The sequence below is a fragment of the Elephas maximus genome, chromosome 26 (genome assembly GCF_024166365.1).
Source record: "Elephas maximus indicus isolate mEleMax1 chromosome 26, mEleMax1 primary haplotype, whole genome shotgun sequence".
NCBI lineage: Eukaryota > Metazoa > Chordata > Mammalia > Proboscidea > Elephantidae > Elephas > Elephas maximus.
Window position 1 is genome coordinate 30,034,637 of NC_064844.1, and position 16,848 is coordinate 30,051,484.

Genomic DNA, 16,848 nt, shown 5'->3' on the forward strand with positions numbered 1-16,848 from the left:
GATACAAAAATGTGTGGAATATGAATCTTAAAGTCCAAGAAATGATTCATTGGAATAAACACTCATGAATATAAGCAGACACACACACACACACGCACACACATACACAAACTTACCAATTTTTTATATAACTACACTGTGAAAACCATGCACTTTATGCCAAAATTTCTTCAGAGAAGTTGAAACAACCTCCAGGCTAAGGGGATCAGAGGAAAATCTGATGGTCAAAAAGACATTAATTTGCATCCTAAGTCAGATGTAGAGTCCAAGTGACAGAACTAGAGTCTGAGAAAAGGAGATATTTCTATGGTATGGCATGATCAAACACATAATGTGTGAGAGGACAAAACATTTTCAGGAACTGCCAAGCACTTCAATTTCAGAGCTGTATTTTCATTGATTTGCAGATGGGAAAAATATAGGTTGATTACATATGGGAAGGCTTTGAGCACTAGATTAAAAAGTTCAGACTTACTTGAAAGATCGAAGAGAACTCTGAAAGGTTTTTGAGTCGAGGAGACCTGATTCTTAAAAGACCAAATTGGTTGCTTTGTGTGAAACTGATTGCGGGAAGGATAGTGCAAGTAAGGAGAGAGATCAAGTAGACAGTTGATGACTCAGGCATATGAGCGGCCCTGAGTTAAGGGGGTTTTATCAGGGGTGTGAAGAAGTTGACAAATAAGAGGTATTACACTGGTTAAAAAAGAACAATAATGCATACAGTTGAATTCCATGTGACTCTAAGGTTTTAATGTGACTTTAAGTGAGCCTGACTATGTGAATTCAAATTCTCACTCCATTATTTGGTAGCTGTGGGATTTTGGGCAAGTTATACCTCTTTGTACCACAGTTCACTCATTTGTAAAATGGGGATAATAATAGTAGCTATATTGTAGGTTGTCATGTGGGTTAAATGAGCTAATACACATAAAACTCTTAGAGCGTTTTCTTACTCATTGACAGAGAATGAATGGGCAAATTTCAACTTAACCTTGTTTCATTAGTCTTTAACATCACGAGTTGAATGAGGACAAGTTTATGGTTAAAGAGAGAAAATACCTTTCCGTGCTGAATTTATAAGAGATTTTTGTAAAATTCCAGCTAAAAGTCTGTCCCACATGGGAGGATGTTGGCCAAAATGCTTGTGGGTATTTTCTACATTGGCCTTTCACTGTCTAGCTACTGCTGCAATTAAAAGATTTTTTTTCAAATTCATTTTATAGATTAGCAAATGAGACACAATAGGGCTATATGATTTGACTGAGGGAATATATATAGAGAAGTAGATATTAGATATGAACCACTCCTAATCCAGAGAGAGGTACACAAGGTTTAGTCCGTTTTTCAGTCCTTCATTTCGGAGCTATATACATACAATAGCAGATTTGTCAAGCAATTAGTTAAAGCTACTTTATCGCCTGCAGTCAGAAGATCTGGGGTCAAGTTCAAGCATTATCATTCAAGCACTGTCAGACAAATCATAATTGGCATAATTGGTTAATGATGGACTAAGGAATGAAGGCTGAGACTTCTGATTCCAGTATAGGTCCCTTTACACTATATTTTATTTTTAATGTAAGTGTTCATTTTTTTTCTCTGTAGACAGAAACAGTCCAAACACAAAGGTAACACACACACACACACACACACACACATCTTCTCTCTTTGCCTACCCAAATAAATGTACACAGGATAAAGAACTAGTTCAATCCATTTGCCTTGTCTTGCCTCTTTACACTTTAACGACTAGCTCCTTCACAACCTTGTACACACTTACTCAGGTGCATTAATGTTGTTGGAGAGATTTTTTTTCCAAAATAAATTCTCAAGGGATGTGATTAAGACACAGATTCCAAGGAAAAGTATTTAAACAAAAAAAAACTGTCAAAAAGAAATCTATATCATAGTGCAGTTTCTAAGTAAGGAAAAACAATGATGAACATCGTGTCTTCTGTGATCCTATAAACAAGTAAGGGGCAGAACTTATACTCTGGGACTTCACAGTCATGTAAAGAGCCTGTAGTAAATTAGAAGGAACAGAACATTAAAACATATCAGATTCCAGGGACCTGTACAGACAGAATTGCAGAGCCTAGCAGACTTTCTACCAATCTTTTACCAGCGAGCATGTATTCAAGATGGTAATTAGTACTATTAGGAATGTTCTCAGCCAAGAGAAACACTGTCATCTGTTCTACCAGGTGCTCCTTGGAAACTGTACGGGGCAGTTCTACTCTGTACTATAGGGTCCTATAGGGTCACTACGAGTCTTTAAGTCTATGAGTCAGAATTGACTCCATGGCAATGGGTTTTTTTTTTTTTTTTTTTTTGGTTTTTAGGGCCTTCGGTGACTGAGTGACAAAGTCCTATTTGTATTATTTTTGACAGATTAAGCTTGGGATTTTGTTTCTCTAGGAATATTAACACTATTACTTTAAGTTTAATTGCTTAGTTTATGTATTAAAACCACTTGACATACTTGGAGCAACACCATTGAAAACTTTTTTTGTAGTTTTTGGTTTAAGAAGCTGAATACTTTTTATTTTTCCTCCCCCTCTGTTTCCTCCTCTCACTTTCCTATTCCTCTTCCCCTTTCCACTTCTCTTTCCTCTCTCTTCCTCCTCTTCTTCTTTTTTCAGTTTACTTTTAACTAAACAGGAAAGAAAAAATATCAGTATGTTCCTGGGTATTGACTAGTGAAGTTTAGGTGGTGACTGTTCAGATTACTCAGAATCAAATATCTGAAATTCATTAGAGAGAGGATATTTCACTTGATTTGAGAGAAAACTTTTGTAAACTTTCCCAATAACCTTTGGTGATTTTAAACGTGTGTTATTAGTCAAATTTTCTGAAAATAACTGAACTTTTTCAGTTCACACTCACAAACACATAAGTGATACACATATTCTCCTAAAAGTGTATTTATGTTCTTTACCCTCTTCTTTTGCAATAGGAAATAATTTCTCATCATCTGTGTCTGCAATTCTATGAAGTGCCTTCCACTGATCAAGTTTCAGAGATACACAGCATTGTGTACATGTAAAACAAACACACAATTAATTTCAAAAGTGACTCTGGCATTATCTACTCACAGATACGGATTTTTAAAATATCATGTATATGGGTGGTGCAAATGTTTGCAATGACTTTTAACCTAAATGTTGGTGTTTTAATCCTACCCGTGAGTGCTGAGAAAGAAAGGCCTGAGGATCTCCTTCCGTAAATATGACAGCACAGAAACCCTATGAAGCTGTTCTACTCTGTAACCTATGGAATTGCCATAAGTCAGAATCAATTCAACAGCAATTTTTTTTTGGGGTGGAGCATTATAAGGTATTTGCATATATTTGTATACATATATATTATATATATAATTAGTCAGTGTTTGTAAAAATAAGATGTCTAGAAAAAAGGATACAGTAATCTGGTGAATAATATTATGAGAAATTTGTTCAAACTCATATGTGATCTATAAAAATATATATTTAAAAAATAAATAGACTAAAGACTAATTATTCTCCTAAATCAGACAACACATTTTAAATAATGTACTTAATCAGTAGCATGGTCAATACTATGCTAAATATTAGAAAATATTTTACAGTAATTACATCATTCATGAGATATCACAAATCTTAGGTCATGAGGGAGTGGAGATATATGATACTCCTGACTGATAATATGAGGATTTGTAAGTATTCACATAAAAATTGTGTTTAGAATCTGAATACACAATCAGCTAAAGATGTCTACCTGGAAAGAATCAGTGGAAATTCTTTCCAGTTTAAAGCAGAGCACCTTAGATTTGACCGACCTTATGTCCTCCACTCTATATTCCCAGCAAACTGAACTAATGTGTACTCATATTTCTCTAGTGCTCCCTCAAGCTGCCATTTTTTTTTTTTTAACAATTTCTTTCCTTGGACAGTTCCTATTCCTTGACTTTATCCCATGGCTACACCTTTTATCCAGTTTTTCTTCTCTTTTTTTTTGCATTGAGCATTAGGTGAAAGTTCAAAGAGCAAAATAGATTCACTTTCTATAGTTTCATGGCCTTGGTTTCACAATGTGTCAGCACTCTCTCCATTTCTGTTCTCGATTCCCCATTTCCTTTTGTCCTAATTTTCTACCCCTTCCTACCCTCTCATCTTTGCTTTTGGGCAAACGCTGCTGTTTTGATCTCACATAATTGATTGTTCTAAGGAGCATGTTCCTCTCAGGTATTACTGTTTATTTTATGGGCCTTTTTTATGGTTTGGCTGAAAAGTGGTCTCCAGGAATGGCTTCTGCTTCAGGTCAGACAGTATCTTAGGGTCATAGTCTTGGGGGTTCTTCCAGTGTCTGTCAGACCACTAAGTCTTTTTGTGTGTGTGTGTGTGAATTTTATTTTTTGCCCTACATTTTTCTACTGCTCTGCCCAGGACCTTTTGTTGTGATTCCAGACAGAGCAGTGGTAGTGGTAGCCAGGTACCGTTTAGTTCTTCTGGTCTTGGGTTGTGTAAGGCTGTGGTTCATGTGGTCCATTAGTTCTTTGGCCTAATTTCTCCCTTGAGTCATTGGTTTCCTTCACACTCCTTTACTCCTGACAGGAAGAGACCAATAGTTGTAACTTATCCAGTTATAAGTCATGATTCACAAAGCATTTACATTTGTCCTGTTACAGCTTCCAGGGTGTAAGTACTTATCCAAGTTTGTTGTGTTTACTTTTTGCCTATTTTCTTCTCTTTCTAATTTTAAAGCTCATTTAATTTTACCACTTACTCCAAATATAGTGATTAGCACATATTTGGCAATCAATAAATGGTATCATATTAATGAGAAACTCAGGAGTATTTTTGGAAGGGAATATGAGAACAGACCAGCTTTCTTAAAACCCAAGCAATCAAATATTTAATGAAACCTACCGTGTTTTCAGCACTGATGAAAGAAAACGTATTGAAAAGTTCATGCTTGTAAACATCTCTATGGAACAGAAACAAAAATAAAAAGTGATATGTGGAGCTAAAGTTAATCACTGCTGTGCTCCAGGCCTGAAGTAGGCCAAGCTTTTTCAACCCCAGCTTCACATTAGAATCAACAGAGACTTTTAAATACCCTTGATAGGCCCCAACCTAGACCAGTTAAATAACACCTTGGTGGGGGGAGAGGGGATTTCAGCATCAGTGTAAAAAAAAAAAAACTCTTCAGATGTTTCTATTTTGTGCCAAGATTGAGAACCATAGAAAAAGTATTGCCCAGGTATTCGACACTATAAAATCACTCGTGCCTGAGGGCTGGAGCAAATTCCTTGCTGTAGGCTATAGATTGGAGTGTGCTGAAAAGATAAGAAAAGCTGGACCTTACCATTGTCAGGAGCCATGGTTAAAAAAATTTCCTCAGAGCTAGGATGGTGGGATAACACAGATAGAGAGAGTGACCTGAAACTGAACCCTAATAATATTCTCCATGAATGATTTAAATTTTGCTGTATAATGATTCAATAAAGTTATCAATGTAAAATTTATTACTGGAATGCAGGCTAGGCCACTAGTAGAGGCAACACAAATTTGTTAGAAAATGTGGGATAAGTAGAGAGAGAAAAAAAGCAAACAAAGAACTTGCCTAAGATGATGTTGCAAATAAAAATTGAAAAAAATTACATGATAATATAATACTACCAATATAGCTAATAAACAATCATAACTTGAAGACATTAGATGCAAAATTAGAATATCACAGAAGATAAAATACTTTTTAATAATTAAAAAAATTCAAAGGGATTACATTTGAAAATAATAATCAAGAACAAAAAATAAATGTCTTAAAATCAGATATTGATATCATAAGAGCAAGATGATACAATAAAGATCATGTAACATTTCAAATTGAAAAAAATTTTGTCATTTTAAATTTAAAAAAACTCCTTAGATATGGTTGATCCTAGACTGATGAGTCAAGAGGACTTAGAGAATTAATTTTACTGAGAAAATCACACAGAAGCTACCACCAAAAAAAAAAAACAAAAGCACAAACCCGTGGCTGTCGAGTCAATTCCAACTCATAGAGACCCTATAGGACAGAGTAGAACTGCCCCATAGAGTTTCCAAGGAGCACCTAGTGGATTCGAACTGCCGACCTTTAGGTTAGCAGCCATAACACTTAACCACTACGCCATCAGGGTTTCTGAAGCTAGCACAGAAAGTTTAAATTAAATGAAAAATGTGAAAGAATGGTTTATTTAGATTTATGAATAATAGATTGAAAGATCCAATATTTGTCAAATACGAGTTGCAAAAGAATAGAAGAGAGGGAAAAATGGGTAACCATTATCTGAGGAGAATTTTCCAGAAGGGAAGATCAGACCTTTGAAATTAAAAAGCCTACCAAATACCCATCAGGATAAAGGAAATAAATCTACATGTAGACTCATAACGGTGCCCTGATCGCACAGTGGTTAAGAGCTCAGTTGCTAATCAAAAGATCAGCAGTTCAAATCCATGAGCCGCTCCCTGGAAACCCTATGGGGCAGTTCTACTCCGACATATAAGATGGCTATGAGCCAGAATCAACACAACAGCAATGGGTTTAGACTCATAATAGTGAAAGTATAGAACATCAAAAATAAAATGAAGATATGAAAACAGGGAGAAAGGAGAGTGTGACTATAATGATATATATATAGATTAAAAACAGAACTTCTAGCAAGCAAAATTTGAGAAATATCTTAAAGTGCTAAGGCAATGTATCCGTCAACTTAAAATTCTATAGTCACTTAAGGTATCTTTAAAGAAATAAAATAAAATGCAAACATTTCTACACATACACAGATTATGGGAATTTATAATCCATACACTCTCAAAGAATAAACTAATAGTAAAATAATAAGAAACTGAGAAAAGACTTACTTAAACAACAAAGAGGGCATTAAGTGGGAAATCACAACACAAAAGAAATAATGGTGCACAAAAAAATTGGAAACACAAAAAGTTTGTGTGTATGTATGTATATATAAAAAAATTTTTTTCTTTTTTATATACTACAAATTTATACATACAAATATACAAACTATTCACTTTATTAAGCTGTGTTCTTTAAGGATAGCATAATCTTGATACTAAACATATCAAAATGAGACAATCACACAAAGAAAAATCACAAATTAAAAGTAAAGAGATTAATATCATCAGTGAATAAAAAATTTAATCATATATCAGAACCAAATAGGATTTATCCCAGCTATTTATTTTAAATAAGCTATCATATTTAGCATATTAAAGGAAAAAAATTAAAATCATCTCAATATATGCAGAAAAATCACTTAAGTTCAATTCTTATTTGTGAAACAGAGATAGACTCCAGGGAACTAGGAATTGATAGGAACTTTGTTAGGAAACCTGATAAAGATGATCTATTGAAATTCTATGACAAATACACTTGATGGGAAATTTTAGAAGAAGTTTCAATACTCTCAGAAACAGGTGACAGATGTCTGCTATCATCTCTACTCTAACACTGTACTGGAGATTGAAATTTAAGCAATAAGATAAGTAAATTAGATTTAAAAGAATTACAAGTAACAAGACAAAGCCACCCATAAAATTCAACTACTTGATAGTTCAGCAAGTTTGGTATTTTTTTTGTTCAAAAACCCACACAAACAATGTTACAGTTGAATGCATTCGCAGTAAAAAAAAAAAAAAAAAAACTGTGGGAGTCATACTCTCTACCCTGAGAATAGTGGCTACATTTTGCTAAGAAAGGAGAGGAAACGGGATCAAGGAAGGGTACTCAAAGGTTTTGAACTCTATATGTAATGTTACACTTCCTAAAAACAAACAAACAAAAAATATGGCAGAATATTAAGATTTTTTAAAGGAGATGAGTTTTGTTTTGTTTTTGGTCATTTGTTTGTTTTGTGCCTTAGTCAAAATTTAGAGTTCAAGTTAGTTTCTCATACAAAAAACTGTACGCACCTTGTTATGTGACCCTACTTGCTCCCCCTACAATGTGACAGCACAATCCTCCCTCCCAACCCAGACTTCCCACGTCCATTCAATCAGCTCCTGTCCCTTTCTGCCTTCTCATCTCACCTCCTGACAGGAGCTGCCCATTTAGTCCCATGTATTTTTTTTTTTTTTTAACTACTTGAGCTAAGAAGCACTCTCTTCACGAGTGTCATTTTTTGCCTTATAGTCCAGTCTAATCTTTGAAGAGTTGGCTTCAGGAATGCTTTCAGTTCTGGGCTAACAGGGATTCTGGGGGCCATGTTTCCTGGGGTCCCTCCAGTCTCAGTCAGACCACTAAGCCTGGTCTTTTTACAGAATATGAGGTCTGCAACTCACTTTCTCCCGCTCTGACAGGGACTCTCTGTCGTGTTCCCTGTCAGGGCAGTCATTGGTGGTAGCTGGGCACCATCTAGTTCTTCCACTCTCAGGCTGACGGAGCCTCTCATTTATGTGGCACTTTCTGTCTCTTGGACCAATATTTTCCTTGTGACTTTGGTGTTCTTCATTCCCCTTTGCTCCAGGTGGGTTGGGACCAATTGATGCATCTTAGATGGCCTTTTGCTAACTTTTAAGACACCAGGCGCCACTCACCAAGGTAGGCTGCATAACATTTTCTTAGTAAACTTCGTTATGCCAATTCAGAAGTCCACTGAAACCATGGTCTCCAGACCCCTGCCCCTGCCACTCTGTCCCTCAAAGTGTTTGGTTGTATTCAGGAAACTTCTTAGCTTTTGGTTTAGTCAAGTTGTGCTGACTTCCCTTATATTGTGTGTTGTCCTTCCCTTCACACAAGAAAATTCTTGTCCAGTATCTAGCTAATGAGTACCCCTCTCCCTCCCTCCACACCCTCATAACCATCAAAGAATGTTTTCTTCTATGTTTAAACCTTTTCTTGAGTTTTTATAATAGTGATATCATACAATATTTGTCCCTTTGTGACTGATTTCACTCAGCATAAAACCTTCCAGACTCATACATGCTATGAGATGTTTCAAGAATTCATCATTGTCTTTATGGTTGTGTAGTATTTCATTGTGTGAATATACCATAATTTATCAGTTCTTCCATTGATGGACACCTGGGTCATTTCCATCTTTTTGCTATTGTAAACAGGGCTGCAATGAACATGGGTGTGCATATATCTATTTATGTGGTATTTCTCTAGGATATACTCCAAGGAGTGGGATTTCTGGATCATATGGTACTTTTATTTCTAGCTTTTTAAGGAAGCTCCAAGTCGACTTCCAAAGTGGTTGTACCATTTTACATTCCCACCAGCAGTGTATAAGTGTTCCAGTCTCTGTAACACCTCTCCAGCATTTATTATTTTGTGTTCTTTGATTAATGCTATCCTTGTTGGATTGAGATGATATCTCACTGTAGTTTTGATTTGCATTTCTCTAATGGCTAATGATTGTAAGCAAGTCCTCATGTATCTGTTAACCACCTGAATATCTTCTTTGGTGAAGTGCCTGTTCATATCCTTTGCCCGTTTTTTCATTGGGTTATTTGTCTTTTTGTTGTTGAGGTTTGCAGAATCTTCTAGATTTTAGAAATTAGAAGCTAATTGGATATGTCATAGCCAAAAATTTTTACCCAGTCTGTGGGTTATCTTTTTACTCTTTTGATGAAGTCTTTGGATGAGCATAAGTGTTTGATTTTTAAGAGCTCCCAGTTGTCCAGTTTCTCTTCTGGCGTTTGCGCATTGTTAGTAATGATTTGTATTCTATTTTTGCCATGGGTAAGGGCTCCTACATTGTCCCTATTTTTCTTCCATGATCTTTATCATTTTAGATTTTATATTTAGGTCTTTGATCCTACCCGAGTAGTTTTTGTGCATGGTGTGAGCTATGAGTCTTGTTTCATTTTTTTTGTAGGTGTATAACCAGTTATGTCAGGACCATTTGTTAAAGAGTCCGCCTTTTCCCCAATCAATGGACTTTGGGCCTTTGTCAAATATCAACTGCTTATAAGTGGATGAATTTACTTCTGTAGTCTCAATTCTGTATCTGTATGTTCATCTTGTATCCTGATTATTTGCTGAAATCTTCTATTAGCTCCAGTAGTTTTCTTGTGGATTCTTTGAGACATGCCTGCAAATATAGGTACTTTTACTTCTTCCTTACCCATTTGGATGCCCTTTATTTCTTTTTCTAGCTTAATTGCGCTGGCTAGGACCTCCAGCACCGTGTTGAATAAGAGTGGTGATAAAGGGCATCCTTGTCTGGTTCCCCTTCTCAAGGGGTATGTTTTCAGACTCTCCATTTAGGATGATGTTGGCTGTTTTCTTTGTATAAATGCCTTTTATTATGTTGAGGAATTTCCCTTCTATTCCTATTTTACTGAGAGTTTTTATCATGAAATGGACTTTGTCAAATGCCTTTTCTGCATCAATTGGCAAGATCTTGTGGTTCTTGTCTTTTATTTGTGTGATGGGTTACACTGATTGTTTTTCTAAGGTTAAACCATCCCTGCATACCTGGTATGAGTCCCACTTGGTCATGATGAATTATTCTTTTGATATGTTGTTGAATTCTATAGGACAGAATTTTGTTAAGGATTTTTGCATCTTAGTTCATGAGGGATATAGGTCTGTAATTTTCTCTTTTGTGGTGTCTTTACCTGGTTTTTGTATCAGGGTTATGCTGGCTTCATAGAATTAGTTTGGGAGTATTCCATTTTTTCTATGCTCTGAAATACCTTTAGTAGTTGTGATGTTAACTGTTCTCTGAAAATTTGATAGAATTCTACAGTGAAAACATCAGGGCCAGTGCTGTTTTGGTTTGGGAGTTTTTTAATTACCTTTTCAATGTCTTCTTTTGTTATAGGTTTATTTACTTGTTCTACCTGTTTGTGTATCTAGAAATTTGTCCATTTCCTCCAGGTTTTCAAATTTATTAGAGTACAATTTTTTATAGTATTCTGTTAAGATTCTTTTAATTTCAGTTGGGTCTGCTGTGATATCGCCCATCTCATTGCTTATTTGGGTTATTCCCTTCCTGTTTTTCTTTTGTCAGTTCAGCCAGTGGTTTATCAATTTTGTTGATCTTTTCAAAGAACCAGCTTTTGGTCTTGATTAACTCTTTCAATTATTTTTCTATTATCTATTTCATTTAATTCTGCTCTAATTTTATAATTTGCTTTCTTCTGGTGCCCAAGAGCTTCTTTTGCTGCTCTCTATTTGTTCGAGCTATAGAGTTAATGTTTAGATTTTTGCCCTTTCTTCTTATCTATGATTATAAATTGACCTCTGAAGGCTGCTTTTGCTATGTCCAAAAGGTTCTGGTAAGGATGTGTTTTCATTCTTATTTGTTTCTCTGAATTTCTTTATTCCATTCTTAATATCTTCTATAACCCAAGAGTTTTTGAGAAAAAGCATTTTTCAGTTTCCATGTGTTTGAATTTTTTCCTTGCTTTTTCTGTTATTGATTCCTACTTTTATGCCTTTATGGTCATAAAAGATGCTCTGTAATATTTCAATGCTTTGGATTCTGTTAAGACTTGCTTTATGGCCTTGTATGTGGTCTATTCTGGAAAATGTTCCATGTGTGTTGGAAAGAGAGTATACTTGTCTGCTCTTGGGTGGACTGCTCTGTATATGTCTATGAGGTATAGTTGGTTGATTGTGACATTTATATCTTCCATGTCTTCATTGAGCTTCTTTCTGGATGTACTGTCTTCCATCAAAAGTGGTGTGTTAAAATCTACTATTACTGTGGACCTGCCTATGTCTCTTTTCAATGCTGTTAGAGACTGTTTTATGTATTTTGGAGCCCTTTCATTGGGTGTGTAAATATTTATTATGTCCACCTCATGCGTTGTCTCTTTTATCATCGTATAGCGTCCTTCCTTATCCTTTGCAGTGGATTTTACTTTAAAGTCTATTTTGTTAGAGATTAATATTGCCACTCCCCACTTTTTTGATTTTTGTTTGCTTGATGTATTTTTTCAATTCTTTGAGATTTAGTTTGTTTGTGTCTTTAAGCCTAAGGCCACATATAGACAGATCTTGTTTTTTTTTTTTTTTTAAATCCATTCTGCCACTCTCTGTCTCTTTATTGGTGCATTTAGCCCATTTACGTTTGGGGTAATTATTGATAGGTATCTGTCATTTTGATGTCTTTTTTCTGTGTGTTATTGACTGTTTCTTCATTCCACTTAATTTTCTGTGCTGAGTTGTTTTTCTTTATGTGTTTTCTTTTCATCTTTTTCATTGTTGCTGATTTTGTATTTGCTGAGTCTTTATGTTTTTCTTGTTTTTTTTTTATTTTATTTTGATGTTTAGGATTGTTAGTTTCCTTTGTGATTACCTTAATATTTTATCCCTATTTTTCTAAGTTTAAACCAATCTTTTATTTCCTTATATTGCCTTGACTTCCACTCCATATGAAAGATCTATGACTACATTTTTTAGTCCCTCTTTTTTGTTTTAATGTTGTCATCTTTTATATATTGGTGTCTCTGTTTCCCTATTTTTAGTGTTTTAGCTTTGATTTATTTTTGTGACTTCCCTATCTGGGTTTATACCTGGTTACTCTGTCCTGTGTTCTAGTCTTGAGTTTTTATCTGATGTTATTGATTTTTTAACCAAAGAACTCCCTGTAGTATTTGTTGTGATTTTGGTTTGGTTTTTCAAATTCCCTAAGCTTCTGTTTATCTGGAAATGCCCTAATTTCACAATCACATTTGAGAGACAGTTTTGCTGGATATGTAATTCTTGGCTGGCATTTTTTTTTTCCTTCAAGATTTTATGTGTGTCATCCCATTGTCTTCTTGCCTGTATTGTTTCTGCTGAGGAGCCCAAACTTTGTCTTATTGACTCTGCTTTGTAGATGACTTTTCGTTTATCCCTAGCTGCTCCTAAAATTCCACCAAGAAATCTTCAACAATTCTCTCTGTATTTTCTGTTATCCTCCCATTTCTGCTACTCCAATCACTCAGAGGTTATTTCTCTTGTAAGAGTCCCGCATAATTCTTAGGGTTTCTTCATATTTTTTTAATTATTTTATCTGATTTTTCCTCAGATAAGTTGGTGTGATGTGCTTTATCTTCAATCTCACTAATTCCAACTTACATTCCCTCAATTCTTTTCCTATGACTTTCTATTGAGTTGTCTAATTTGAAATTTTATTGTTAATCTTCTGAATTTACGATTGCTGTCTCTCTTTGGATTCTTGCAGCCTCTTAAATTTGTCTTTGTGCTCTTATCTAATCTGCTGAAGTTCCTCCATTGCTTTGTCTGTGTGTTTCTTGGCTTGTTCTGCATTTTGCCTGATTTTCTTCCTGATCTCTTAAAGAGTTGTGTATATTAATCTTTTGTGTTCTGCCTCCAGAAATCCTGGTGGTATAGTGGTTAAGTGCTATAGCTGCTAACCAAAAGGTCGGCAGTTCAAACCCACCAGCCGCTCCTTGGAAACTCTATAGGGCAGTTCTCCTCTGACCTACAGGTTCACTATGAGTAGGAATTGACTTGACAGCAACAGTTTATTCTACCTCCAGTACTTCCAGGAAGTTATCTTCCTCTGGAAGATTTCTTGATTCTTTGTTTTGGGAGCTTGCTGAAGCATCGTGGTCTGCCTCATTATGTGATTTGATATTGACAGTTGTCTCCAAGCCATCAATAAGTTATCGTATTTATTTATTTTATGTTTGCTTACTGTGTCCTAGCTTCTTATTTTGTTTTGTTTTGATATGCCCAAATAGGCTTTTTGTATGAGCCTGTTTGATTATTGGTGACTTTCAAGCTCTAATCTTGTCACCAGGTGGTTAGATTTGTTACTAGGTATGTGAGCCCAGGAGTCCATTTATTCTGCTTGTATGGATTCACCTCAGGTGTCCAGTTAGTTGGTCACTAAATTTGTGGCACAGGCTCTTACCTACAGTCCTAGGCAGTGATGGAAGTAGACACAGATATCTGGCTGCAGTAGGGGGTCATGTGCTGAGCAAGGTAGGGAGTTGACAGCTGCCCCTAAATGTCTGAGAAGAAAGCATATCCCTGTTCCCTAGAGTGCATAGGTGGGTGGGTTTTGCAGCTGGACTGTGGGCATCCTATGCTTTTGGTTATAAGGACTAGGAGGTCCCATTTATTCTCGGACCCCTGTTGCAAGTGGCTATGTGGCATGTGTGGAGCCACCAGTCCTTAGGCCCCTGATGTGAGTAGGTGTGGACTCTGCTTAATCAGCAGAGCAGTATCAAATGTCACAAACCTGCCACTCCACCATGTAGTTAATACAGTGAAGCTAGCCTTCAGGTATATACCCTGTTGTAAGGCTAATGAGGGCCTAAGCTGTTGAAATGGGCCCACATAAGTCTATGCAGGGGTGAAAGGCATTCATAGTCCATGGACCCCTTATGCCTATGCCTAGGCAAAGGAGCTGTGCCTGCCCTGAGTTCCCAGCTTAGGATTCTTGGCAGATTATTTTTTCCTGTTTGTTAATTTGTTCCCTCTCCAGGAGAATGGCCCAAGCAAAGTGCCAATTAGCAATTGCTAAAGCTGGCCGAGGACCTGGTGCAGACAGGGGAGGGAGCAGGGAGAGAGGTTCTTCCCAAATGGGGTGTTTTTTGATCTGCGCAGTAGGTTACATGCATGTACTTATCTTTTGCCAGTTGAGGGCCGCTTTTCACTGGTTTTGGAGGGCTGAGCAGACTTTCGCCACTCAGTCTCTCCTGATGTGTAAAATGCATCCTGAATACCACTGCTTGCCTTACTGTGCTCATTAGCCTTCCTGGTCTGCACGGTGCCAGTTCCTGCTGGATCAGGTCTGACAACTCCTCGCTGCTTCTGAACCATCTCTCCCTTCCCCTGCCACTCAGTCTGATTCCTCAACTTTGCCTTTGATGTTCAGCACTCCTAGATTGTCATATATAATCAATTCATTTTTTTTTTTTTTCAGGTCTTTGTTGTAAAAGGAACCACTGGAAGCATCTGACTACTCCTCCATCTTGGCCCTGCCTCATAAAGAAGGGTTTTAGATACTTGATTATTAATTACATTATTTGCATATATATATATATATGAATGTTCAAATTATTTTAGAACCAAGATAATAAAACAAGAAACACAATAATCAGCTCTTGAAAAATTAGCAATCAAATAGAAGATTTCACAATGAGTTATGTGCAGAGAATTCACAAACTGTAACTTGTCACCTTCACCACACTCTTGCTTTCTTCTGGATACTCCTCTTTTATTTTCAGAGTAGGACAGGTTGGTAGTTTTCAGAAACACTAGCTGCTCCAACTTCCAGTAACAGGCTTCCCCATAACAATTTACAGGTGCCATGAATATATACATGCCCTTTGTGTCTCTTTATGCCAAAATCTTTTCCCTCCTTGACCGTGGTCTTTGAAAATAAGAGCACCAATTAGCCAAAATATTTCAAACCTAACCAGAAATTGAAAGAGAATCATAAGTCATGACAGCCCTTTATAAGACACACTTGTGTGGTCCTCATAGTGAACATGACAGCTTTTTAAATAGTTTTTTTAAAAGTGCATGTTAGAAATGACATATCAGTGGAGCCAGAGTTATTATAAATAGACTTATCTGCTAATTTTGTTTTCCATTTGACTGTATAGAAATCAATGGTAATCATATTCTTTGGAGCATGGTAATGTGGCAAACAAAAAGACTTTTAGATTTTCCTGCTCTGGTTTGAAATTCAACTCTGGCATGTGTTACATGAATAATATATATAGCTATGAACCTTAAATTCTGAACTTTAAAATAAAACTAAAACTTCTCTTTGAGTATTATGGTGGAAATTAGAGGTCTTGTTCACAATGCATGCAGTATATGATATAATCAAGTACTGAAGTGATGGAGTAAAATTTGTAAAATTTCGTGGAAACAAATCAGTATGCATTTCAGTGTGGAAGACTTTACTACTTTCTTAATGCTGTAAGTGATTTTATTGTACTCTTTATTATTGTGTATTTTTATTAGTATTCACTAACAAATTTACTATAGGGCCACTGAGCAGCGGGGGCAGCGGGCAAGGGCCACTGAAATGCTATTCCATATTAATTAATATAGAACCATAAATGGTATACTTATCTTATAGGTGAGTAATGATTATACACACTACAAGAAAATATTTAGCTTTTCAAATGAGCAGGTAAAACTGAACAGTTAACACTAATGATTTCATGCAGCAGAAAAACAGGGGAGTAAAACCTTAATTCAGGAAACTTTTCTTTTTTCATTACTATGTTCACATGAAGAACAAAAGTCTAGAACATTATTCAATTACTTTAGAATTCTTGAAGCCCCCATTTGATTCCTTTTTGAGAAATATTATTGAAGTATTTCCAAACCCATTGTCGTAGAGTTGATTCCAATTCCTAGCAACCCTATAGGATGGTAGAACTGCCCCATAGGGTTTCCAAGGAGCACCTGGTGGATTCAAACCACCAACCTTTGGGTTAGCAGCCAAACTCTTAACCACTATGCCACCGGTGTTTCCACTGAAGCATTTCAAGTCAAGCCCATTGCCATCAAGTCAATTCTGACTCATAGGACATAGGACCCTATAGAACTGCCTGACCGAGTTTCCAAGGAACGACTGGTGGATTTGAACTGCCAACCTTTTGGTTAGCAGCTGTAGCACTTAACCACTACACCACCAGGGTTTCCATTGAGCATTTAGGCAAAGTCAAACAATTAGAAGCTTTGGAAATAAATCATGGGCACAAATAGTTGATTATTTCTGATTAAAATACTAATTTCTAGTGAGTCCTGAGCTTCCACTCCAAGTGACTTTTTTTCCATATACATTCCATTAGTAGCTAATTCATTAATTTTGTCCTACAAATAAACCACTTATTTTCTGCCCTGTTTCATGTTCACATCAATTATTTGAAA